The sequence below is a fragment of the Trichosurus vulpecula genome, chromosome 4 (assembly GCF_011100635.1).
Source record: "Trichosurus vulpecula isolate mTriVul1 chromosome 4, mTriVul1.pri, whole genome shotgun sequence".
Classification (NCBI taxonomy): Eukaryota; Metazoa; Chordata; class Mammalia; order Diprotodontia; family Phalangeridae; genus Trichosurus; species Trichosurus vulpecula.
The window spans coordinates 76,496,189-76,521,307 of record NC_050576.1 but is presented as its reverse complement, the minus strand read 5'-3'; the positions used below and the strand labels follow the sequence as shown (position 1 = coordinate 76,521,307).

General features: G+C 40.2%; 1 protein-coding gene across 2 annotated transcripts in view; it reads right to left on the bottom strand.

Moving 5' to 3' along the window:
* The window catches only part of CACNA1E (calcium voltage-gated channel subunit alpha1 E), a 405,658-nt gene that overhangs the window by 369,580 nt on the left and 10,959 nt on the right, over nt 1–25,119 (bottom strand). The gene's annotated exons all lie outside the window — the stretch shown is intronic.

The following is a 25,119-nucleotide window of genomic DNA, read 5'->3' as shown; positions in this document are numbered from 1 at the left end:
CAGTACAATGCTGAGCCCACATCAGGTTCCAAATAAATACTGGTCGAATTGCAGAGACTAAAATTGGGAGAGGAGATAAGGAAAGAAGGGATGAAATTCAGAAGAAAGAGGAAGGAAGGAATTCAGCTCCGGGGCCTCTTGGTCTCAGCAATCTTCAGTCACTAAACAATGCAAAGATGATGGAACAGGCAAACACAGTTGGGGTTTTAAGAACGAGTCTGTTCCATTGCCCCCTCTGGGTATCATAATGAAAATTCCCTCCTTTGGCTAGACCCCCTCCCCCCAACCAAGAAAGGAAAGGATCCAGAACTCTTAGGCACAAGCAACAGTTCAACCAATTTAGGCTCTGTTCCACCATAGCACACAAATTTTAAAAAAAATTAAAAAGGAATAAGGCAAGGGAACCTTCTCCTTCCCTATCACACCCCTTACCCCCTACCCCAACTCATATGACAAGTGGCATAGAGCTGCCTCCTGAATCAATCTGGGGAACAGATCACTCAGCTGATGTCAGGACAATGGAGTCAGTGCCTCCACAAATTAACAAAATATAAATGAATGGATAATGAAGTTAAGCTTTATTGTACTTCACTTTTTCCCCCTTAAAGATGAAGACAGGTGAGGGGGCTCCCTGTGTCTTTTCTGAAAAACAAGGTTATGACTCAGGTGCCAACAATCTGATTCTTGCAGAATATTTTTGCTAAGAGCTCAGGGGGAGGCAGTAGGGGGCATATTAAACAGAGAAAAAGAGGAAAGCACATGCTCCCTGGGCCAAGTCATTTAGTACATTTGATTTTCTACTGGAACTATTGTTATGACAAACAGGAGCTAGGCATTGCCATTGGTGTTGCAGAACAGCCCTGAGTGCTGGCTTGACTCTGAAATCCAGGAAAGAAAAAGGCAGCAGCTGCTGGCTAGACAAGAGGGAAGGGGGAAAAGATTGGTCTTCCATCCGCCCCTGGACACCAGCAGCTTCTCTACTCAGGGACCATGGCATCTACCTTGAGCTCCTTCAATTTTCCCCAACATTTTAAATCTAGGTGAAATCAGCCTGAAATGTACAGCAAAGGGAGTCTTAAAAGGGAACAGAAGTCATAAAAATGCAACTTGTGGGGAGAAAGAAGGAGTCTAACTCCATTGCCATGGTGTTATATGCATACATAAATAAGTGCATATCTTTGGCTAAGAGCTGAAGCCTCAATTGTTACTGCTGCTGCTGCTGCTGCTGTTTTAAATCAACAGCTAACAGCTACCTTCTTCTGTCCCACTGGCTCCTTTCCCAGGTACTAGTAAAGATTCCTCAAAGCACGAGATCCAAATAGTTAATTCATTCACGACAGCACTTGTGTTAAATCATTGAATCAGAGGGTTTCAGTATTTCCCGAAAGACATCCAATCCATTTTTCTTCTTCTACACTAAACTGTCCGTAAATTCTTCCATATAGATGGGAACTTGCTTGTGACCTCTCAGGAACATCCATCCCACAGCATTCTTGGTCACTTCTTCCTTTTCTCTGAACGGGCATACTGTCCTGGATAGTTCCAACATTCCAGTCAGGAATGCAGTCTGTAGACACACCAACCCTAATAATTCTGACCCCTCCCACATGCCTGGTTTCCCCTGGCTCATTCCTTCCAACCTATCTCTCGTAGAGACCAGTAATTAGAGCCACTCTATACCTTATTGGTTCCAGTTCAAGACCCTGATCTAATTTAAAAAAACAGAGAACAACTTGTTAGTAATTTCCTAGAGCATCCATGTTGTGCCTGGATGCCTTCTAGAGAAGATTTAGGCTGAGACATGGTATAAGTATTGTCTATAAGATTCACCTACAAAGTTGAAACCAGGCTACTGGATAAGCTAGGTTGACCCAGGTCTGGTTCAGACCCCAAGGGCTGAAAAACAAATTTGTTATATGAGGTCCTTATCTCCTAGAGCAGGCAGGTGCTGGTATAACAGAGTGCCTTGCAGATAGTTGGCTCTTGATAAATATCTGTTTAATTGAATTGAAATAACACTGTACTTGGAGTCAGAAGCCCACTTCTGTTACTCACTAGCTGTGTGACCAAGAATAAGCCATTTAATTTCTCTGAGCCTCAGTTTCATCATCCGTAGAATCAGGGGAATGAATGCTCTCTAATGCTCTAATCTAATCTAATGCTCTTCAGAAACTAGTTCTGTTATGGGCGGGGGGTGATCATTAGATCAACATATATCATTTGTTATATGAGGCAATGCTAAGGGTATGAAGAGGAGGAGAGGGGTTGGAAGCCAGTATTCAAAGACAGTGGTATCCATTAAAAGAATAAGGGAGGAAGAAGGGTGACTGGAACAGCTGGCCTACATACCAATCCTAGGATTAAGACTTTCAGCTACAGGTTGCTTGGAGGGCATTAGAAGTATGGACTGAGTCACTTGTGCTAAACGTATTCATTTTCCCTTTTCTTCTCTTTCTCTTTCCCCTTTCTTCTTTCTCCTCTCTTCCCTCCCTGGTCAGCCTCTTCCCATTGCTTATCCCTAGAACCTAGCCAGAAGACCAGGATAAATGAATGGTAAAGGTGTCAAACTAGCTGGGATTCTCAAGAGGTTCATGCTTCCCCACAAGGGCTGACGTAGCAGGACAGATCAGTTTGCACTTTATCAGGTAAACCAAAACCCTCCCTGGCTCTCACTGGTCTGGTTGAGGACTAAGGCTCTATTTGGGTGCAGTTGGACTTTCTTTTTCTCCTTGCAAATCTGCAAGCAATTATACACAGACTCAAAAGATGCCTTCCTGGTGCTGATGCTGCAGGCAAGGCAGATTCCCTAGGCAGCAGATTCATTTGCTTAAATGGTAATTGCAAGACTGCCTGGCAGCATTCTTGGATACCCAGCCCTCGCCAACTCCTAGCTCTGGTCACATCTTGCCATGGCTTCCTGACCGCCCCACCAGCATCTTGCTCCTGCTCCCCTACTTTGCCAGCCAGATAATTATGGTAAATTGCTCCCTACTCAGAACTTTAAACTTGATTAGCCCAGAATATAAAAAACCCAGGTGAAAGTCCCAAAGACAGGATTAGAGAGTGGCTCAAAGATGGATAGTAGGACTGTTGGATAACCTGGACTGGGCCCATGGAAGCACAGAAAACCGAACCTAGCACCCAAGGTGCTGAAGCATCAGACTTTCTATGAGTGGGCAAGGTGCCTAAGGGCAGAAAGAGCCAATTTTCTGGTCTGTGTCCTAACTGGCTACTGTCCACAGACCAGTAGGTTCTAGGTATAATTTCAATGGTGCTAAGAAGTCCAGAGGGCCCTAAACCATCCTCCCCATCCCATTTCTTCCTATTGATCCCTTTGACTTAAAGTTTTGAACCCTGCATAAAACACACATACTCCCCCCCTCCCCCTGGGAAAGAGACCACTGTCAGCTGTATCTCATCATCCAAGCCTGATTGAAAAGAGCACAGATTTTGAAAGTAGGGGATAAGAGCACTTAAGCAGAATATATGGAGGAAAATAAAACAAAATAAAGGAGACTTCTGAACATGGAGCAAGAGCAGAAGGGGGAAAAATTATCACAATGTTGCATTCAGTAAAGCCCAGCTCCTTAATCCCTCTCTTCTACCTTCTACAAATATTTACTAATCATTTACTACATGCTAGTCACTGTTGGAGGCATTGAGGGCACGAAGACCAAAAAAAGAAAGAATCCCTGCCCTTCTAGAGCTTATAATCCATCAGGGTGGTGAAGAGCAAAACTGGGGTACCACTTCCACAATACAACTCCAAGGATGTCTCAGCATTGTTCTTGGACAGTGCTGGGGCTCCTGGTGGGCTTCTAGCAGAGCAAGGCTTCAATCAATCAGGGCCTCTCTCTCTATCCTTCCATTGGCAATACCTCAAGCCCAGGGCTCCTCCTCACTTTATAGGTGCCCAGAGGAAACATTTGCTGGACAAGGAAGCAACACGAGCGAAACTCAGTTTGTAGTCCAAGTTCTCTTTAAATAACGAACAGCATGTATCTTATGTATCCAAATGAGACAACACTCAAAGGTGGAGGAGATGCTTCAAGTTGTAAAGACCATGGACCAGTTGCAATTAAAATGACAATCCTGAAACAGATGGAAGTCCGTAGAGAAGGTACTTCTTTCCCTTCTACTCCCTTTATCCTTGCTAGGTGCCTAATTATATAAACTTTCCTGGCAGTCACCCCAGATGCCCCATTACTCCCGTCTCCTTCTGAGACTGGTAATGAGGACCTGTGTCACTCAGACTCTCCCCTTCCCGTCTAGCGTATTTAAGAGAATCATTAGGGAAATGATAAAAATAGGATCACTTATTGATTTATCTCTTTTACCCAATGATCTTTCCCTTGAATAGTTGACGTGTTTCCTTGGCAACACAGCTAATTTGAGCCCATACACCTGCCATTGTTCATTTCTTATTCAGAGAATAGAGCCCACAGAAGGGGAGAAGGTCCATCTACAATACAGCTGGTTGTCATCAGGCTCCCGGATGGCTCCCCTGGTCCTCACCAAGGCCTGAGCCTGACCCACAAAGCTGTCTCCCATCACAGCCTCTCAGGTAAGAGGGCCTCGTTATGGAAACCATGAGGGACTTAGCCAGATCTTAAAGCCACTACAACAGGCCCCAGATGAAAAAGAAATCAATCTTCAGAGCTTCAACGGTGCTGTGGGACCACTTCTCTGCTCTCCATTCTCGTCCCACAGTCAAAATCATATCACAGCACTAAAGAGATTGAACTCCCCTAGAGATCTTAGGGGCTCTGGGATAGGCAGAGACAGACACCAGAAACACTCAGCTGTTTCTCCACTCTTAGTCTAATGGCTCCAGGGCTTTGTGGGCAGGCAGCCAGTCATCAATCACCTAGGCACTGCCTACATTCCCCTAAAGGACTTAAAAGTTAAGCTAGGAACCCTGGTCCCACTTTTGTAAATTCTGCCATGGATTTAGAACAATCTCCCATTGTTCATCTGGAATGACCACTCCTACCCTTCCTTAGTCTTAGCACTTCCTCCTCAAGTTTCCTGTCTTCCCAGACTGTCTGCTAAGACTTTAAGGTGTTATTTCTCCTTTATGGATTTCTATCCTCTCTACCCATCCACACAGGCTGCTTCTGGGACATAGGCTATGAGATCATGGTGGGTGGGTTAAGGGACTGGGGAGCTGCTATAATTCCAATCCAATCCTCCTAAGCAGAAAGTTTTTTGCCTTTTATGTTTTGTTTTATTTTATTTATTTTATTCTGAACTTAAATTCTTTCTTTCTATCCTTCTTTCCTTCTTTCTTTTTTTCTTTAACAAGCATCTCCATAACATAGAACAAAAAAAAGATTGCGTATGAAACTTCAAATAAGTTATGTACAACTTGCTATTCCTTTTAAATATATAACAAAGTTATCATGTAACTTTCATATATATATACATATATATATGCATATATATATACATATATATGTATATATATATATAAACCATTCCATACATCTATTTATCAGTCCTTTCTCTGGATGCAGATAACATCTTCCTTCGTAGGTTTTTTGTAGTTAATTTGGGTACTTAACAATAGCCAAAATGATTTAGACACTCAAAGTTGTTCTTAAAGCAATACTGTTTTAAGGATGACATTGAGCAAATAAGCCATTTTGACTATTATAAAATCCAAATTAACTATAAAGGACATATGAAGCAATATACCATCTGTGTCCAGAGGAAGGACTGATAAATAGAAATTTGTATAGAGTAATTTTACATTTATATACCTATTTGTGTGTAATGGTAGTCATCTTTAGGTGGGGGGAATGGAAGGGAAGAAAAAAAGAAAAAAAGAAATTTACATAACTATTATGTACTTAAAAGGAATAGCAAGCTGTACATCATAGATTTGCAGTTTTGTGTGCAATTATATCTTGTATTATGCTACATTATATAAATGCTTGTTTTATTCCATAAATTAAAAATAAATAAATGTGGGGAAAAATAATGCTGCTGTTACTATATACAACCTTCTCTTGGTTCTGCTCACTTCGCTCGTCATTATGTCATGCAAATCTGTCCATGTTTTTCTAAGTTCATTGAACTCATCATTTCTTATAGCACTTTAGCATCCTCTCACAATCATATACCACAACTTTTTCCACCATTTTTAAATTGACAGGCATCCCCACAATTTCCAGTTCTTTGCCACCACAAAGAAAACTGCCATAAATATTTTAGAACATATAAGTGCTCTTCCTATATTTTCCCTAATCAATTTTATACCTCTCTCCGCTCTCTCTCTTTCCCTAATCATCTTGGAAAACAGACCTAGTAGTGGTATTACTGGGTCAAAGGGTATAGGCAGTTTACTAACTCTTTGGGCATAATTCCAAATTGCTCTACAAAATGGTTGGATCACTTCACAGTTCCACCAACAGTGAATTAGTGTCTCAATTTTTCCACATCTCCTCCAATATTCAGCACCTTCCCCTTCAATCATTTTTGCCAATCTGATAAATATAAAATGATAATTCATTTGGAAGAACAAAAGGTCAAGAATATCAAAGGAACTAATAAAAACATAAAGAAAGGAGACTTAGCAGTACCAGATCTTAAACTATATTAAAAGGCAGTAATTATCAAAACTATCTGATACTGGCTAAGAAACAGAAAGGTAGATCGGTGGAACAGAGTAGACATACAACTGACGGCAGCAAATGACTATAGTAACCCTGTGTTTGACAAGTGTAAAAACTTAAGTTTTGGGAATAAGAATCTATTATCTGGTAAAAAAATTATTGGGAAAGCTGGACAGAAGTCTAGCAGAAACTGGGCATAGACCAATATATCACACCATTTACCAAGATAAGGTCAAAATAGATATGTGACCTAGATATAAAGAGAGATATCGCAAGACAATTTGAAGAACATGGAACATATTCTTATGGATAGGTAAACAATTTATGAAAAATGAGAGAGAGAGAGATAAAATGGATAATTTCAATTACATCAAATTAAAAAAGGTTTGTACAAATAAAACAAATGTAGCCAAAATCAGGAGGAAAGCAAAAAATTGGGGAAAATTTTATAGACAATTGCTCAGATACAGGCCTCATATCTCAAATATATAAAGAACTTTGTCAAACTTATAAGAAGACAAATCATTTCCCAATTGAAATGTGGTCAAAGGATATGAACAGGCAGTTTTCCAGTGAAAAAATCAAAACAATTTATAGTCAGATATTTTAAATAACAGTGACAAGGTGATAACAATAACATATCCAAACTTTTTTGTGTGTGTTACAAACAGAAATATCTTTAGCAACTAGAATATTCCTTAAGATCTTGAATACAATAAACTCAATGTAACACCTTAGTGAGAAAGATACCATAGTCTTGTTTTTTAATATTATTATACAGGGCTCTACCATTCCCAAGAATTTCATATTATTTCATTTGATCCTTATAAAAATCCTGTGAGTAGTAGAATTTATTATTCCCCCTCCTCCCCTTTTACTAACAGATGAGACAGCTAGTTGGCTTACTGGATGGAGAGCTGGCCTTCAAGTCAGAAAGAAATGAGTTCAAATCCTACCTAAGATGCTTATTTGCAGTAGGACCCTTGGAAAAATCATTTAACATCTCCCAATCTCAGTTTTCTTCATCTCTAAGTGGGGATAATAGTAACATGGACTTCACTGGACCAAATAAGATGAAATATGTAAAGTGTTTTGCGAACTTAAAGTGCTATAGTAATCCTAGCTATTATTATTCATGTTATTGGGAGACTTAGCCTCAGAAGGTGGTTGTCCGTATCACAGCTCACAGAGTTGGAAAGAACTTTGGAGGCCTTAAATTCCAAACCATGCTTGAACAAGAATATCCTTTGCAGTATCCCCAAGTGGTTATCCAGCCACTACCTGACTGCCCCCTAATAATGATGGGGAACTCACTGCTGAATGAGGCAGACCATTCCTCTTTTGGACATCTCCAATCATTAATAGATATTGCTAATGTGGAATGAAATGTGAAATCATTATTCCTAATTTTGCCTTTAGAGCCAAACTACACAAGAAGAAACACTCTTCCCATGTGACAGCCCTTCAGATACTTGAGGATAAATATCACTTCCCTCAGTCAGTCAACAAACATCTGTTAAGCACCTACTATGTGCCAGGTAGAGGGCAGGAAGGTGTCGCAATGGATAGAGCACCAGGCCTTGTGTCAAGAAGACCTGAGTTCAAATCTGGATTCAGATACTTACTAGCTATGTGACCCTGGACAGGTCACTTAATCCTGTCTGCCTCAGCTTCCTCATCTGTAAAATGAGATTGAGAAGGAAATAGAAAACCGTTCCAGTATCTTTGTCAAGAAAACCCCCCAACAGGGTCACCAACAGTTGGACATGAATCAAACAACTGAATGGGGTTGTTTCAGGTACTAAGGACTGAGGATACAAAAAATGCAAATGATCCCATAATATGTTGGGGGAGACAACAAGCTAACAACCATGTACAAACAAGATAGAGTAAGGATAAGTTGGAGATAATTAGTAAAGGGAAGACACTACGTATTAAGAGGGATTGGGAAGAGTTTCTTGAAGAAAGTAGGAATTTAGCTAGCTATATTTTAGCTATAATTGAAGGATGCTTGGAAAGGCAGGAGGTGAAGACAAGGAGGGAAAGTATTCCAGGCATGGGGGGACAGCCAGTGAAAACATGCGGAGCCAGGAAATGGAGCATCTTGTAGGAGGAACAGCAAAGAAGCCAGTGACACTGGATCGGAGAGTATCTGAGGAAAGGGAGAGGGAGGAGAGAAATATGTAAAAAGACTAGAAACATAGAAGGGTGATTATGAAGTGCCTTGAATTCCAGATGAGTTTATATTTGATGGTGGAGGTCTAAGCTGGTTGAATAGGAAGTGGGATGATGTTGTCAGGCCTGCACTTTAGGAAGGTCGACTGGTGTGGGGAGAGGCTTGAAGCAAGTGGACCCCTCAATTGGCTATCTCAATAGTCCAGGCATGAGGTGAGGAGGGTCTGCCCCAGAGTGGGGGCAGGATCAGAGGAGAGAAGGGGGTCTACATGAGATATGTTATTAAAGTAGAATCCTTGGGACTTGGTGACAGATTGACTAAGGGACTGGTGAGAGAGAATGAGCAGGTGGGGGTGGTGTGGCTTAAGCAACCCCTGCTACATCTTTTCTGTAGGCAAAACATCACTTTCTTTTATAGCTGATTTCTGTATTGCACCACATCCTGGCAACATTCCAGCTCATCCTTGTCCTTCCCAAGATGTGGCCCTTAAAACTGAATACAACAACATGCCAGACGTGGCCAATTTGCTGTTGTCATCCAGTCTTTTTCAGTTGAGTCTGACTCTTCATGACCCCATTTGGGGTTTTCTTGGCAGAGCTACTGGAGTGGTTTGCCGTTTCCTTCTCCAACTTGTGAGGAAACCAAGGCAGACAGGGCTAAGTGACTTGTACAGAGTCACACAGCTAGAAAATATCTGAGGCCAGACTTGAGCTTAGGAAAATGAGTCTTCCTGACTCCAGGCCTGGCACTCTATCCACTGATCCAACTAGCTGTCCTATGGCCAATTTAGGGGAAAGTATACATAATAAGACTATCACCTCTCCAGCCCTGAACATTTTGCTTGTTTCTACTAATACAACTTTAAGATTACCTTATTTTTTTGGTTGACACGTCACACTATTGCCTTATATTAAGCTTATGGTTGACTGAAATGCACAAGCCCTTTTTCATACAAACTACTATCTAGCCATGCCCGAATCTATGAAAGCATGTCACTCGCTATAACATATACACAAATCTAAGGTTTTATTAATATCATTATTATTAATATCAAGTTGCTGGTGCTCCTTAAAGAATGAAGGTAATGCCCAGAAAGGACCAAGGGCTGAGATGGCTGACTATGGCTCTAGAGACTGTCAATGAAGACACACCCTAATATGGGCTATTTTTTTTAAAGCTGGTTGCAGTGGTACCTGCTTGTGACTTCTGCTTCTGGGAGAGGCTGAGGCTGATGGATTGCTTGAGTTCTGGAGTTCTGAGTTGCAAAAGGGCTAAAGTTAATCCTGTGCCTGTACCAAGCCCAATAGCAACATGAGAGCCCATAAGACCAAAGAGCTATGAGACTACCTGAGGAGAAGTAGACTGGCCCAAGCTGCAAAAAACAGAGCAAGTTAAAGCTTCCATGGCAGTCAGTATAACAATCAAGTCCATGACTGGCCACTACACTTCCAGCCTGTATAAAGTAGGAAGACATAGTATCAAAAGAAAAAATGTGTGTGTGTGTGTGTGTGTGCATATGTACATACATAAAGTAGAATCAAGTAAAAAAATCAAACAGCCATTTGGCCCAAAACTTATTGGGAGAGCAGAAAATGTGGAAAAACATGTTCAAACACCAAGCCCAAGAAGAGGATTTATGATCCTGATGGCGCTGACGTAATCTCCCCTATGTGATCAGAGGGGACATTAATCACACCCAAGGCCAGGACTGAGGACAGCAGAATCCTGAGCCCACATAGAATCCAGGCACCAGCCCCATGATGGAAAAGCATTGAGATCATCATGGTGAGATCATGTCCCCCCTCTCGCCTGAGCCAATGTCAAAAGATATAGCTGGTCTGGAGGACAAAAGAGATCTAAAGAATAGTAGCAGGACCTAAAACCCAGACAGGGTCATTCCCATCACTTCAGTGAGATGTCTTTGATCCTGATCCAAGGGTCTGAGGAAGACATGGTTATATTTAATTCCTCATATTTTCCCCACCTTGATTCCCAATCATCATGAAGCCTTCTACTTTCAGATTCCAAACAAGCCAGAACCTCACCTATCCCTCCTATTTCAGAACCAAAATAGAAATTGTGTTCCATAGTGCATTTTTAACAGGTCTTAAGCCAGCTCTGGAAGTAGCTGTCTCACACCTGGAAGAGATTCTACACTTTGCTTCCAGCCCCTGGGCTTCACAAAATTGCTCAGTGAAGTGGTTGCTGGGGGATAAGTAAAGGCAGAATGAAGGCTCTCAGGTGGACTTCTTGAAAATCTCCAGGAGATACTGTTAGTTCTTGCTTCCCCTGTGAGTGGGCTCATTTTTGTAGGGTAAGCCTGAGCCAGTAAAGAGTAGCCATTTATCATGGGAAGATGCTTTCATCTCTGTGTGTGCCCCCAAACATACCCTGAGACCTCTGCATACCTTATTACTACTGATCTGATAACCTGAGTCTGTTGAGATAACCTGGAGAAGGGAATCAACAAAATATACTCCCTTTCTTGATGTCTCAGATAACTACAGTATGGTGCTTTCCACTCTTCTCAAGCCAGATGCAAATATCCTAAATTTCAAGATTCTCTCTCTACTAAGGTCAGTTGTGCTCTCTCCTAAAGTCCAGTCACTCACTGCTTTCAAGGTCTCAACCTTGACCTTTACTAAACATTTCTTGAATTACATCGAGACAACAAAGGGGAGAAGGGAGAAGGAGGATAGTGATAGAACCATAAGATTGCCTCTAGTATGTCAACTCCAAAAGTATACTACCTTCCTTTGTACCTACACACACACACACACACACACACGCACATACAGCAAGAGAGAGAAAGAGAGAGAGAGAGCCACAGCTCTGATGGGCATATTTGGAAATACACACAATATGTCAGGAAGAACATGCTGATAATAAGCAGAAAAATGCTGTGGAAGGATGTACAGCCTTCATATGCTCCCACTTCTTTATCTAGGCAGTTGACTTCTTGCAATCTTTCTCACCATACAACCTCCTCTTAATTTTTTTTTTTTCAGATTGAGAAACCAAACCTCTTTTCTTTTTTTAAAACAAAACAAAACAAAAACCCTGCATCATGTGATTCTCCTGCCTAACATCAGTTTTTTAACTTTGGTTTCCATGGTAGTGGGATGCAACCTGCCATCACCATGACGACAACTGCCTCTGTTCAAATTCACCATCTGACAGGCAGCTCTGCTTCTCTCTCTCTGTCTCTCTCTCTGTCTCTCTCTCTCTCTCTCTCTCTCTCTCTCTGTCTCTCCTCTCTCTCTCTCTCTCTCCCTCTCTGTCTCTGTCTCTCTCTCTCTGTCTCTCTCTCTCTCTGTCTCTCTCTCTCTCTCTCCCTCTCTCCCTCACTCCCTCCCTCCCTCCCTCTCCTTGTCTCTCTCTCTCTCTCTCTGACTGTCAGGAAGATAGAGCTGCCATTACACCTACTCTCAAGAAAAAAAAAGAAAACTTAAAAACCTAATGAATGAAGACAAAGAAGACCTATGCTGAGAAGCTAGAAAAAGGGCATCTAACCCCAGCAAGGCGTTCCAACCAGCTGGCCACAGTTCTATTGCTACCTCATGGAGGTCAATGGACTCAGTTACTTAAATAAAAAGGCTTCCAGCATTAGCCTTTCTGTGTAAGCTGTGGAACCCACATAAAACTTTTCATTGTACCTATATTGAATAACTCCCACCCTGTTCTCCCCTAGGTGACATTGCTGGGAAGAATTCCTGTTGGCACGGCTGTTGCTGTTCCCCAATGTCTGGGTCAGTTTCAGAACCTCCTGATTTCCAAGTTCCATTCTGTAAGAAACAAAGCCGATAACAAGGGAGTGTGGGGAGCAAGAAATTAGACAGAATGGCTTTCTCTCTCCTGTTGCTTGTGCACCTTTCAATTACATTCAGTTGGATACGTCTTAACAAATGCACTTGTTATGTGTCTGACTCAATTCTGGACTCAAATGCTGTCACAATTTTGGTGATGAAGGAGACAAATGATTGAGTGCTACAGAGAAGAAAAGGAGAACATCAAAAGCCTCTGGAAGAAAACAAAACAGTGGAGAGAAAATTACCTGTTTCAGAAACCAGATTGATTTGTGTTTTCGATGACACTTTGGAGAATTTGTGCACATTAAGAGATTTCTTCTGGCAAACTGCATATGGGTAGTTACTACAGAGGGTACCAGTCAACAACAAGACCAAAGACAAATGCCATGCCCAAAGATTGTATAGTATCAGTCCCTGGAGAGCCTTAGGCTTCTCTGTATGTATATATACCTTAATGCCAAACACAGTGTCTTGCCCACGGTAAGAGCTCAGTTAGATGGAGGTGGGGGGAAGCTTTCAAATTTTTTTAATTTAAAAAGCTTTTCTCAAAAGAGTTCATAGATCACTTTTTTCCTCATATATCATGTCAGTGGCTGTCTGTCCTCCAGCTGTTTGCCTCAAACAAACTGAAACCCAGGAAAGACCTTAGCTTAAAAATTCCAAGGCTTCCCACTGCATCTGAGGCCATCTCCAGTCATCCTCATCAATGTCTTGCCACTGGACCCAGATGGCTCCAGAGGAGAGAGGGAGGCTGGTGACTGGGCAGCCTTCCTTCACAAATACAATTCACTTGCAAGTCATGGCATTTGCTTCCTAATATCATGGTCCTTTTTGAGATCATACACAGGCATAAAGTTGCATAAGTTAGAAGTACTTGCCAAGGTTTCCTAGCATTCAGAGCTGCCTGCTGGGTCTGGAAGCCATATCATAGGAGGAGTTTTTGAGGAACTGGGGATACTTATCCTGTAGAAGTGAAGACTTAGGAGCACATTTGAAGCACTGTCTTATGGGAGAGCAGTCTAAATTTATTGCTTGGTATGATGCCATGGGGGGGGGGCCGGGAGCTGGGAGTCAGAGTGGATAGAGCACCAGGCCTGGAGTCAGAAAGACTCATATTTCTGAGTTCAAATCTGGCCTTGAGACACTTACTAGCTGGGCAAGTCATTTAACCCTATTTGCCTCAATTTCCTCATTTTTTAAAATGAGCTGGAGAGGGAAATGGCAAACTACTACAGTACCTCTGCCAAGAAAACCCCAAATGGGGTCATGAAGTAGCAGGTGCAGCTGAACCAACTGAACAAGGCAAAATACTGCATCTCAAGTACTGTGTTCAGTTCTGGGAGATGCCATTTAAGAAGAAAATGGATAAGCTGGAGGATATCCAGAGGAGGACAACTAGAATGGGGAAAGGCTGTGAGTCCATGGCATCTAGGAAGTGCTTGAAGGATCTGGGATATTTAGCCTGAAGAAGAGAAGACTTAGGAAAAACATGGCCATTGTGTTCAATCACATGAAAGAATTAGACTTATTGGTTTGACCTCAGAGGTCGATAACAGCAATGAGCAGAAATTACAAAGACTTTCCTTGATGTCAGGGAAAACTGTTTAATAGCTAAATCTGTCCAAAATTAAAATGGGCAGATTCAGAAAGTAATTGTTGCCCTGCTCCTTAGAGGTCTTCAGGCAGAGACAGGATGCCTCATTGTTGGGTGTATAATAGAGGAGAATGCTCTGGGGATTTGGGTTGGTTTGGAGAGCTGCTGAGGCGCCTTTTCTGATTGTGTAATTACCATGTATGACTCTAGAAAGCAGAATGAAAACCAGTGGGTGGCAAAGTAGAAAGAGCACCAGATGAGTGTGCTGTACAAGGGACCTCCGTTCTGGTCTGACTACTACTATCTAAGTAACCTTGGTCAAATCACTTAACCCTCTTTAGGTCTCTTTGTCACATCCTCTGTAATAGGATGATGCTTTTTAGGTTATCTCTAAAGTCCTTTTACCTCTGAAATTCCATGATTTTACTTAAAGATAATCAAGTTTTGACACAGTGTGGGTATGACCTTTTGAGAGAATTAGAATAGGCTAGAAAGGGAGCAGCCTACTTTGTGAGGTAGTAAGTGCCTTTTGAGTATGCATGTTTAATCAAAGCCTGGATTGACCATCTGTCAGGGAGGTTGTATAACAAATTTTCACATGAGCAATGAGATGGTTTTTTCTAGAATCTAGATCCTCTAAAGGACAGAGATCCCTTACAGTTCGAAAATCCTGGAGTTGATAGGATTCTTGAATTTCATGGGATGCAGGGCTCAGTGATTTTCCAAAATTCTACAGTACTATGCTTGTCCAGGGGTCCGTGTTAGGGTATTTATTAAATAATGATTCCATCTCCACTTGGGTCAATCTCATTTTGTTCCAAGGTCACACACCCTCTTCCACTTATTCTGGCATCATCCTAGTCTTAGAGTGTTAGCACTTGAAGGGAATGTAGAGGCCATCTGGTCCAGCCCTCATCATTTATTAAATGAGGATACTGGTGCTCATGATCCCACAGCCAGTCAACCACAAAGTCCATCCTAAAATCTTTCATCCAGTGCTATCTCTGCCATGCCATTCTGTATTACTCATGACTGGGTATCTAGAGGGCTAAGTGTTGGGGATCTTGGTGGAAAAGGTCCAGGCCAGGTTGCTTCATTTTAGTTCCTCTTATGGGAATCCTAGAGATTCCTTCCATGCCAACATTGCATGTCTTCTGCAGAAGAGAGCTGTTGAGTTAATCACCAGGGGCAGCCAAATGCAAATAGTTTTGAAACTGCTCTGCAAAACAGGAATTAATAACCCCATTTTCTTCAGCCTGGTTTCCTGGACACCTCAGGGGGTCCCAGATAATTCAATGTATCCGGAAAGGAAACTGAAAGAAATTAGCCAGTGTCTAAGATAAAGGATGTTCAAAGGAGCCAAAAAAATTAGGTGAAAATCATTCCTATCACTCTGAACCAAGAGGACAGAACCCTAGAGACAATAAAAGCAACAGTTTCCTCACATTTTCAGAAATAATCAGTGACAACTTGCTGAGCTACAAAGTATTTGATAGTCCTATCAATGAGGAACCCTACATAATATTCCTTAGCTGGTCAGCTTGAAGTCTGAATTACAAGACAAGAGGATCCAGAGTTGCGATAATTCCTTTATCTTCTAAATAAATAGTGTGTTGTTTTTGTTGTTATTTCTGAGGCAGCTTCTGTCTTTTGCAAGGTCTCACTGGTTTTGTGTGATTTAGGAGCCATTAGACAGCTGAAGAATGGTCTTGAATGGCTGTTTAGCTGTGCAACTATCCTGCTGTCTAGAGATCTTTACATTGGGTAAAGTCCTAGTCCTGGACTTACTACTGTCCCTCACAAATGACACCCCATCTCCTGTCTTTACGCCATGGCTAGCCTCCACTCCCTCCTCACCTCTACTTTGTAGAGTTCCTGATTTCACTGAAAGTTCAACTCAAGTGCCACCTTCAGCATGGAGCCTTTTTTGATTCCCTCAAATGCTAACGCTTTAACACAACACCACCACCAATCATGTTGCATTTATTTTGCACATACTTATACAATAATAGCTAGCATTGATAAATCACCTTAAGATTTACAAAGTTCTTTATATGTTATCTCATGTGAACCTCAGAAAAAAACTTTTGCAATAGGAGCTATTACTACCCCCATTTTACAGATGAGAAAACTGAGGCTAAGAGGTAGGACAAACCCAAAGGTTTATGTATATAAAAATTACATACATATATGCATATATACATATATATGTATGTATGTATGCATATACACATGTATATACACACACACCAATAAAATATAAGCTCGAGAGAAAGGACTGTTGGTTTTGTTTCAGGTTTTTGGCTTTCCCCAGGGCCTGGCACATTTTAAGTGTCTAATTAGTGCTTGTTCATGGAGTGATTAAGTTTATGCTGGATTCAGCCCCTGAGCCTTCTTGACTACTATACTCTCTGCTATTTATGTATTATGTGACCTTAGACAAGTCCCTCTACCTCTCTAAACCTATATTTTCCTCCTCTTTCAGCTCCAGTGCATAAGTCCTTATGATCCCTATTGATTTTATTTCTTCCCAACCCAATTACAGGGGATCACCTTAGAGTAACTGAAGTCTTGTTAGTTGTCTACCTATTCCTTTAGCTGTCATTTTCTGCTACTTGGGTATTCTGGCCTTTCTCTTCACCTTTACTCCCTAATGGATCCTCTACATTTGGCTAGCCACTTTCTCAAGCCATGCTAACAACCCAGATTAACTGGATAATGAAAAGGAGAAAAGGCTAAAGAAGGTAATGAAATAAAAAAGAGAGGAATATGGAGATTGATGAAGAGGAAAAGAGGTGGAAAAGAAAAGAGAGCAGCACTTTGTTTCCTACCCCCCTCTTCCCCTATTTTTTCTTTAAAAGTTAGCTGGCAAAGAATTGGTGCAGATATAAAAAATTAACCTATTTCTACCTTAAGGCCAAAACTAAGAGTGAAATATGGTGGTATACATTAATTAATAAGTTCCGCCATGCATTTTTCATTACTTTGACCTTGTTACAAAGAGTCCCTCTTAATCTCTTTCCCTACCCCATTCCTTTTAAACTTTGAGCAGTCCAAATCAGTGATCACTTTGAATCTGAATTCAGGATGCATCATACATTTAAAATTTGTTAGGTGTCAGTTTTATTCCTAATTGTGTAATTAGTTGTCATAAACCACAATATAACCCATTTTTTTCATGATCAAGTTAACTGAAAGAAGTGTGAAAAATAGCAAAAACTGAAAAAGCCTAGAAATTTAAAAAGCAGCATTTCTATCTCATCGTTGAACTTTACAACAAAACAAAACTCAAAATATACACGAGCTGATCTCAGAGAATAAAAAGCTTACTTACAAAGCACTAGCAAATGACTTCGAGCACTTAGACCTGAATTAACTAAAGTGTGAATCTATCAAAAGCATGAATTTCTATTCAAGTGTTTTATTTTGGTGAAAATAACAAGGACCAAATGGCTTGTTTTCTCTCCCACCACCCAAAAAATCATGATCATAAAAACAGCTCATCATATAAGAACTTCAAAAAAAGTAACAATTGCTGCTCAAGAAAAAATGCTCAGATCTGTCTACTCAGAAGCATTTGAAAAGGAAAAAAATAAACCATAGCAAGAATAGCATACAGTGCTTTCCCCCCTTCCTAAAAGTACTGCCCCTTCAAAAACTTTGAAATTGACTTCCAAGAACTTGATGCTACTGACATGGGAAAAATGTTCCATTCTACAAACAAGGATACAGATACTGATACACACACAGAAAATAAAAGTGAAAAGAGATGCATTTTTCATTAGAGTACCAGAAATTATACTTGTAGTGGGTGGGGAATATTTGGCTAGCCATTTTGGGTGAGAAAAAAACACCATTAAAAGTTCAGATTTCTCTTTTCCTGGCACCCAATGTATCCCACCCTTCAGCCATCCCCTCTTTTATGACACATATAAATGATTCTGGGAGATAATTTCCAAGACATTGATTCTTAACCAGGGGCACCTGCCTGTATGATTTGACTTCCTTATTTCTCTGGATATGAATAGAGCCTGAAGAGAGAGCTTTCCTGAAACTACCCCAACCTTTCCATTATTATTAAAAGTAAAGAATTTCCCAAAAACAAGGTTCAAAAACATCTTGGTAGGCTTTAATGCTGGGCTAAAAGTAGCAAAACAAAATTTAACAGGGCTTAATAAAGGGCTTAAGGAACTTATAGCTTAACAAGGATTTTCTCTATAGGAAACCTGGGATGCAGTCATCCAAACTTTGCCTGAAGACTTCCAGTAAAGGGGTAACCACTACCTCCCAAGGCAGCCCATTCCCCATTCCAATTTGGGACAGTTAGCCTGTTTGCAACACCTTTAAAAGTCAATTCAAGTAATTCATTGAGGAGTTTGCAGAAAGAAAGAAAGAAAGAAAGAAAGAAAGAAGGAAGGAAGGAAGGAAGGAAGGAAGGAAGGAAGGAAGGAAGGAAGGAAAGGAAGGAAGGAAAGAAAGAAAGAAAGAAAGAAGGAAAAAAGAAAAAGAAAAACAGAGAGAAAGAACAAAGATAGAAAGAAAAAAAGAAAAAGAAAGAAGGAAGGAAAGAAAGAAAGAAAGAAAGAAAGAAAGAAAGAAAGAAAGAAAGAAGGAAAGAAAGAAAGAAAGAAAGAAAGAAAGAAAGAAAGAAAGAAAGAAAGAAAGAAAGAAAGAAAGAAAGAAAGAAAGAAAGAAAGAAAGAAAGGAAGGAAGGAAGGAAGAGAAAGAAGGAAGAAAATAGAAGGAATGGAAAGGAAAGGAAAGGAAAGGAAAGGAAAGGAAAGGAAAGGAAAAAAGAGAGAAGCATTAACTGACTCTTTCTCAAAAACATTCTTAGATGTCCTTATCCTTAAAAACAAACAAAAATGCCATAAAACCCATAAGTGGGGCTGCAATCAGCCTTTCCTCAGAGATAGGGTCTTAAGAAGTATTCTTTATCAAAGAAGGAAGCTAACCCAGAATTGAAGTACCTCTGAGGATGCCATATGCATGGTGCTTCCTAATACCCAAATGAACCACTGAGGTAGGCAGAAATAGGAGCAATGGGTGGATATTGTGGAAAAACAAATTTAGGTTGGATTAAGGAAAAATTTCCTAACAATTAAAGTGGAATAAGATGCCTTGAGAGGAGGTGCACTTGCCATCTCTACAGCTCTTTGAACAGAGGCTGGAAGATCTTTTTGAAGCATGTTGTAGAAGATATTCTGGCCCAAGGAATAGCTTGTAAAAGGTGATGACTGAGGTGCCTCCCAACTGAAATTACATCATTGTATCATTGTGTGATCCCATGAAATGTCAGGAAAGCCATTTCAAAATTAATCCCACATGGCATTGGATAGATTACCACTACTGACCTTGCCAAAATTCCCAGACCCACTAATTTGGTAAACCTATCACCCAATACTGTTCCCCTCCTAGCCCCACCACAAAGCCCACACTTTCTAATGTTCCTTCTAGCCACAGGCTGTGAGAATGCAAGAATCTGCCAGCAGCCATATGGCCTCAGAGTTCTTTCACAAATACAAACTCCCACAAAAAACTCCCCAAAAAGGTAACAGAAAGGAGATAGTTCCCTTTCATCTTTTTGGATCCATTCTAAGATTTTGTTTTTCAGTCTGCTGCCCAGTTTTCTTTAGGCAAAGGGCAAATAATATTTTTTCCATTACTTTGTGATTATCCATAGGTGTCAAAAGTAGAATTTCTCAGCACCACATTCTTCCCTTGCGAAGGTCTCTAACCTTCAAAAATGGGCAAGGCAAATTGACATAATCCGTAAAATTTCCCAGAAAAAAATAATTACTATTAAGCCTACCCCAACTTTTACACTGTTATCAAAAGTTTCCCACACCCCTAAGCACTTGACTCTGATTTAATTCTATAGAGGATGAAATAGGCAATATCTAATCACCAAAGAAACCTGATGGAAGAGAGGATCGATAGATGGATTATTTAAGCCACGGGAAAGTGAAACTTGCCCAGAGTCCAATCTGCAATTCTATGAGAAATCCTACCATATGCCATCCATCAGGCCAAGCTGAAATTTTTGGCTATTCATTTGTGCAAACCAAAACAAAATCTAGTGGGGCCATTTGAGGCTTGAGTGGTTTTCTACCTCTGATCTTTCTTAATTAAAAGTTGGCATGAGCTTATGCATTATTCTCTGCCCTAAAGATACTACCCTTTCTTTTTCTAGTATGCAAATAAAACTCAATGTGTCCACGACAACAGTATTGGTGTAAAGTCTAGAATGAAAATAAACTATGAGGAAGCAAGGTGGAAGATATTTCTGTGTATTAATGGTTGATAAATAATAATCAATTGCTAGCATTTACATAGGGTTTTTTAAGGTTTGCAAAGGCCTTTACAAATATTATCTCACTTTATCCCCATGACAACTCTGGGAGGTAAGTGATATTATCTGTGTTTTAAAGATGATGAAACTGAGATGGACAGAGGTTAAATGACTTGCCTAGGATCATGTAGCTGGTAAGAGCCTGAGACTAGATTTGAAATTAGATCTTCCTGACTTCAGGTCCAGAGCGCTAACCACTATGCCACCTAGTTTATTTAGAAAAGTGCGCTGAATACCAACAATTTTGCCACTTATACAACATGCCCTCCATCAAATCAACAACATCCTATCAGAAATATAACAATAATCATAGCATTTGGATAGAACTTAATGGTTTCCAAAACATTTCATCAATTTCACTTGATCTTCACTCAGAAGTAAACCAGGTAAGAATTTTTATCACCACTTCCCAGATAAAGAAGCTGAAACTCAGAAAAGTTAAAGCCCAAGGTCACATAGCAGGTGAGCAGCAGGACTGACACTAGAAATTAGGCTGATTAACATTAGATAAGACTTAATATTAGATGGGACCTCAAAGGACATCAAGTCCAACTCATTTATTTTACAAAGAAAATGGTGGCTCAGTGAGGTTAAGTGACTTGCCCAAGGTCACACAGATATGAAGTATCATATTCTCTGATTCCATAACCAGTGGTCCTCATATACTCCCTCTGTTCCTGAGTCATAGTCAATCTTCACTCAAAGGTGAGACTAAATCTTTGGGAAAATCTGTTGGCAAAATATAGCTTCAGCTTGTCCAGCATTAATGGAATCAAATGATCAAGTAAAGAGAATAGATATCTTTAATGCCTCTCTTAGGTTTTTTTAATGTTTCTGGAAATCTGATCAAGCATGGATTTTTGTGAGAATTAAGATGACATTTTCTATTTTAAAGTAGGTATTTAAGTCAAGGGAATATTTCTTGATTTTGGCAAAAGGAGCCGATAAAGTCTCTTATGGGCTGGATTATGACACAATTTGGTGGGATGAATAACAAACCCAAAGAGTATTTTTTAATGGCTAATGCCAATCTAGAAGAAGTTTCTGGTATGGTGCTTCAAGTCTCTGCACCTGTCCCTATCCTTTTAAACATTTTTATTAGTAATTTGGATGAAGACATAAAAAGCACAGTGCCTAGCACTTAATAAGTGCATAATAACTTTTTATTCATTAACCAAATATATACTTATTAAATTTACTGAAAACATAAAACTGAGAGGTATAACTAATATGTTAAATATTGAAATCATGATTCAAAAACATCTTGGTAGGCTTTAATGCCGGGCTAAAATTAGCAAGATAAAATTTAACAGAGCTTAAGATATATAAGATTCCTTAAGAACAAAAACCTTTCTATACTAAATATAGAATGGTAAAAACCATAACTTAAGAGCAATTCATGTGAAAGACATCTGAGAGGTGTTTTTTAATTGTCCACTAGCTTAATATGAATCAAAACTCTGATGTGTCTGCCAAAAAAACTAATGAAATCTTAAACAAGTCAATAAAACTACATTGTACTGACCATAGGAAATACATTCTTTCTGTTTTCCATGCTAATAAGCTAGCATTCAAGGTACTTTGTTTATTTCTAGAAACCATGTTTAAGAGATAGGGATAAGTTGCAACGTATCCAATAGAGGTTGGGGCTAGTAGAGACTGCTATAAAGGGAGAATGTTGGGAATGTTCAGATTTGGAAGAGAATATTTCAAGGGGATAATATATTATCCCATAGAAAAGGGAGTAAGTATATTCTATGTTATTCTCAAGGGCAGAAGTAGGTGGACTTTATAAGTAAATGATGTTTGTCTCAATGTAAGGAGGAAAAACTAAAGCTATTCAGAATGGAATGGGCTGCTTCCCAGTCACTGCAAGTATCCAAGCAAAGACTGGATAGCCATGTCAGGAATATTGCACTGGGTAAAAAGTTAGATTAAATTACTTCAAAGATACCTCCCAACTCTAAGATTCTACAAATGGCTACCAAATTTAGAATAGATTCTCGAGAACCCACATACATTCATCAATATCATGGAAGCTGATGGTAAAACTTTTCATGATCCTAATGTCAAGGAAAGAGCATAATGGGGAATAGAGGCCAGATATATGTCCAATCCATTAACTAGAAAACAAGGAATCAAGTTAAGGGTAAAACCTACAAAAACTAATTCCTCCTGGAGTGCTTATCCAAATCTCTCCTGGGAATCTCAGCACTTGTTTCCAGGGCTGTATTAATAGAAAGTCCTGAACCCAGGATCAATATAATACAAGCTTATCAGCATAGTAAATCTCAACCCTGATACAACGACCCATGAAAAATTAAAGTCTTTATTCTACTCACTACCCAATGATTTAGCAATTCTGCCAAGCTTCCCCTTCAGCCCTAAGAAGTACCAAGGAATTGAGCAGAGCTGTTTAGGATACTACTGTAGTAAACTTCTGTCATATGGCACAGCTATGGAACAGAGTTAATCAAATGTTCTACTTAATAGAGCTACCTTGTACATTTTGTGCAGCTAGGTTTCACAGTGGATAGAGTACTGGTCTTGGGGTTAGGAAGACTCATCTTCACAAGTTCAAATCCAGCCTCAGACACTTACTAGTCCTGTGACCATCACCAAGTCGCTTAACCCTATTTGCCTCAGTGTCCTCATATGTAAAATGAGCCAGAGAAGAAAATGGCAAATCGCTCCAGTATCTCTACCAAGAAAACCCCAGATGGGGTCACAGAGAGTTGGACACAACTGAAAAACAGCTGAGCAACAAGATATATCAGGTACAGACGATCAATTGTTCAAGAATTGGAATACAATAACATACATAGCACTCAAACGTGCCCTGAACTGAATTAAATCTTCCACCAGCAATTCAGGAGGCCCTTGAGGATTTTTCAGTGCCTTGGGATCATTGATATGAACCTCTATTATTATATGATAGATATCTGAGGTGCCAATTCAAACAGACTTCTGGCCACTAGAATGACACTAAGAGTGAATCCACTCTGTTTTTCACAGTGGGGTAAACCTATAATTTGCAGCACTTGAGTGCCCTTAAATAACCTAGAGGCAGTGCTAAGCCTAGCAATATTGTGAAGTTGAAGAAGTCCATCTATAGCATCCTTCCTCCTCCCTTTTGATCACTCCCTCCTCCATCCTAGTGACCTAATATTCCCATACTGGTCGATTTCCAGATTAACCAGATACCCTCCCTCCACTGTAGTAGTCCACCCAAAACTGTTCTTCCCAGGAAGTGATTTCTTTATAGGCTGAGCTCCCCCTTCCCCCTATCAAATGGGATACATTCTATGTCCCATTCCCACAGAACTGACTGTGCTCTCAGTTGTTAGCCTGGAATAGATTTGATAAACTAACCCCTAGAAGGTGACTGAAAATAGCTCAGTATGGTGAGAAAGAACACAGGAGCTTAGAGTCAAGAAAGACATAGGTTTAAATCCTGGTTCTGGTACCTATTAATCTTGTGATCCTAAATCAAAGCAAATTTTCTCTGAACTTCACTTTTCTAATCTTTAAAATAGGGATAATAGGGGCAGCTAGGTGGCACAGTGAGTAGAGCACCAGCCCTGAAGTCAGGAAGACCTGAGTTCAAATCCAAGCTCAGACACTTGACACACTTACTAGCTGTGTGACCTTGGGCAAGTCACTTAACCCCAATTGCCCTGCCTTCCCCCCTCAAAAAAAAAAGTAAAGTAAAATAGGGATAATATGCTCATGTAATAGATGGAATATCAGTACACACATACATGAGCACACCCACTCACACATTTCAGTTAACTAGGTTGTCTATAACCTGGGGTATCAGCCTCTTCGATTGGATCAGTGAAGGAAAAGGCATGATCGGCTATCCAAATAAATAAATAACTATAACTCAAGGAGCTTTAAACAGGAGAGGCATTTCAGAAGTTCCTTGATCCAGAGGGGTATGGCTCAGCAGTAGATTTCAGTTGAGGATTCAAGGTCAAGCCAAGGCCCTAAGGGGAAACTGCTCTTTTGAGCAAAGAGATAGTTCCTTCTTCTTACCCCCACCTTCCATTGACCATTTCATTGAAGAGAAGGGACCAATAGGACACAACATGTCCAACTAGAAGAATAGATAGGCACAGTGAGAAGAAATACAAACACAGATACAGAGGCATAGACCCCTGAAGGAGGACGTAGCCTCGTGGTGATGGAGAGCATGCTAACTATTGATTGTAAAAAGGTTCCCATCATTTGAGCCCAGAAGAGAATGTTGCTTCCTTCATGGAGACTCCACAAAAGGAGACTAGATATTCCAGTGCTACCACTTACAAAACCTTTTGCAACGCCGATGCCTCAATATTTTTGAACATTGTTTAGATCTACTCTTCCCAAAGACATTGTGTATACAGGAGGAGCATGTGCCTCTGATTTGGGTGGAAGGATGTTTTGTACAATCTGTTTTCTTATAGAACTTCAGTAAATACCCTTTTCTAAAAGTTAATTTAGGTTATTGGATTAAAAAAAATGATGGGAAACAGGAGGGAGAGTTGATAAGAAAAAATGAACTAAAAAACCTACCAAGGGTGGGGAAC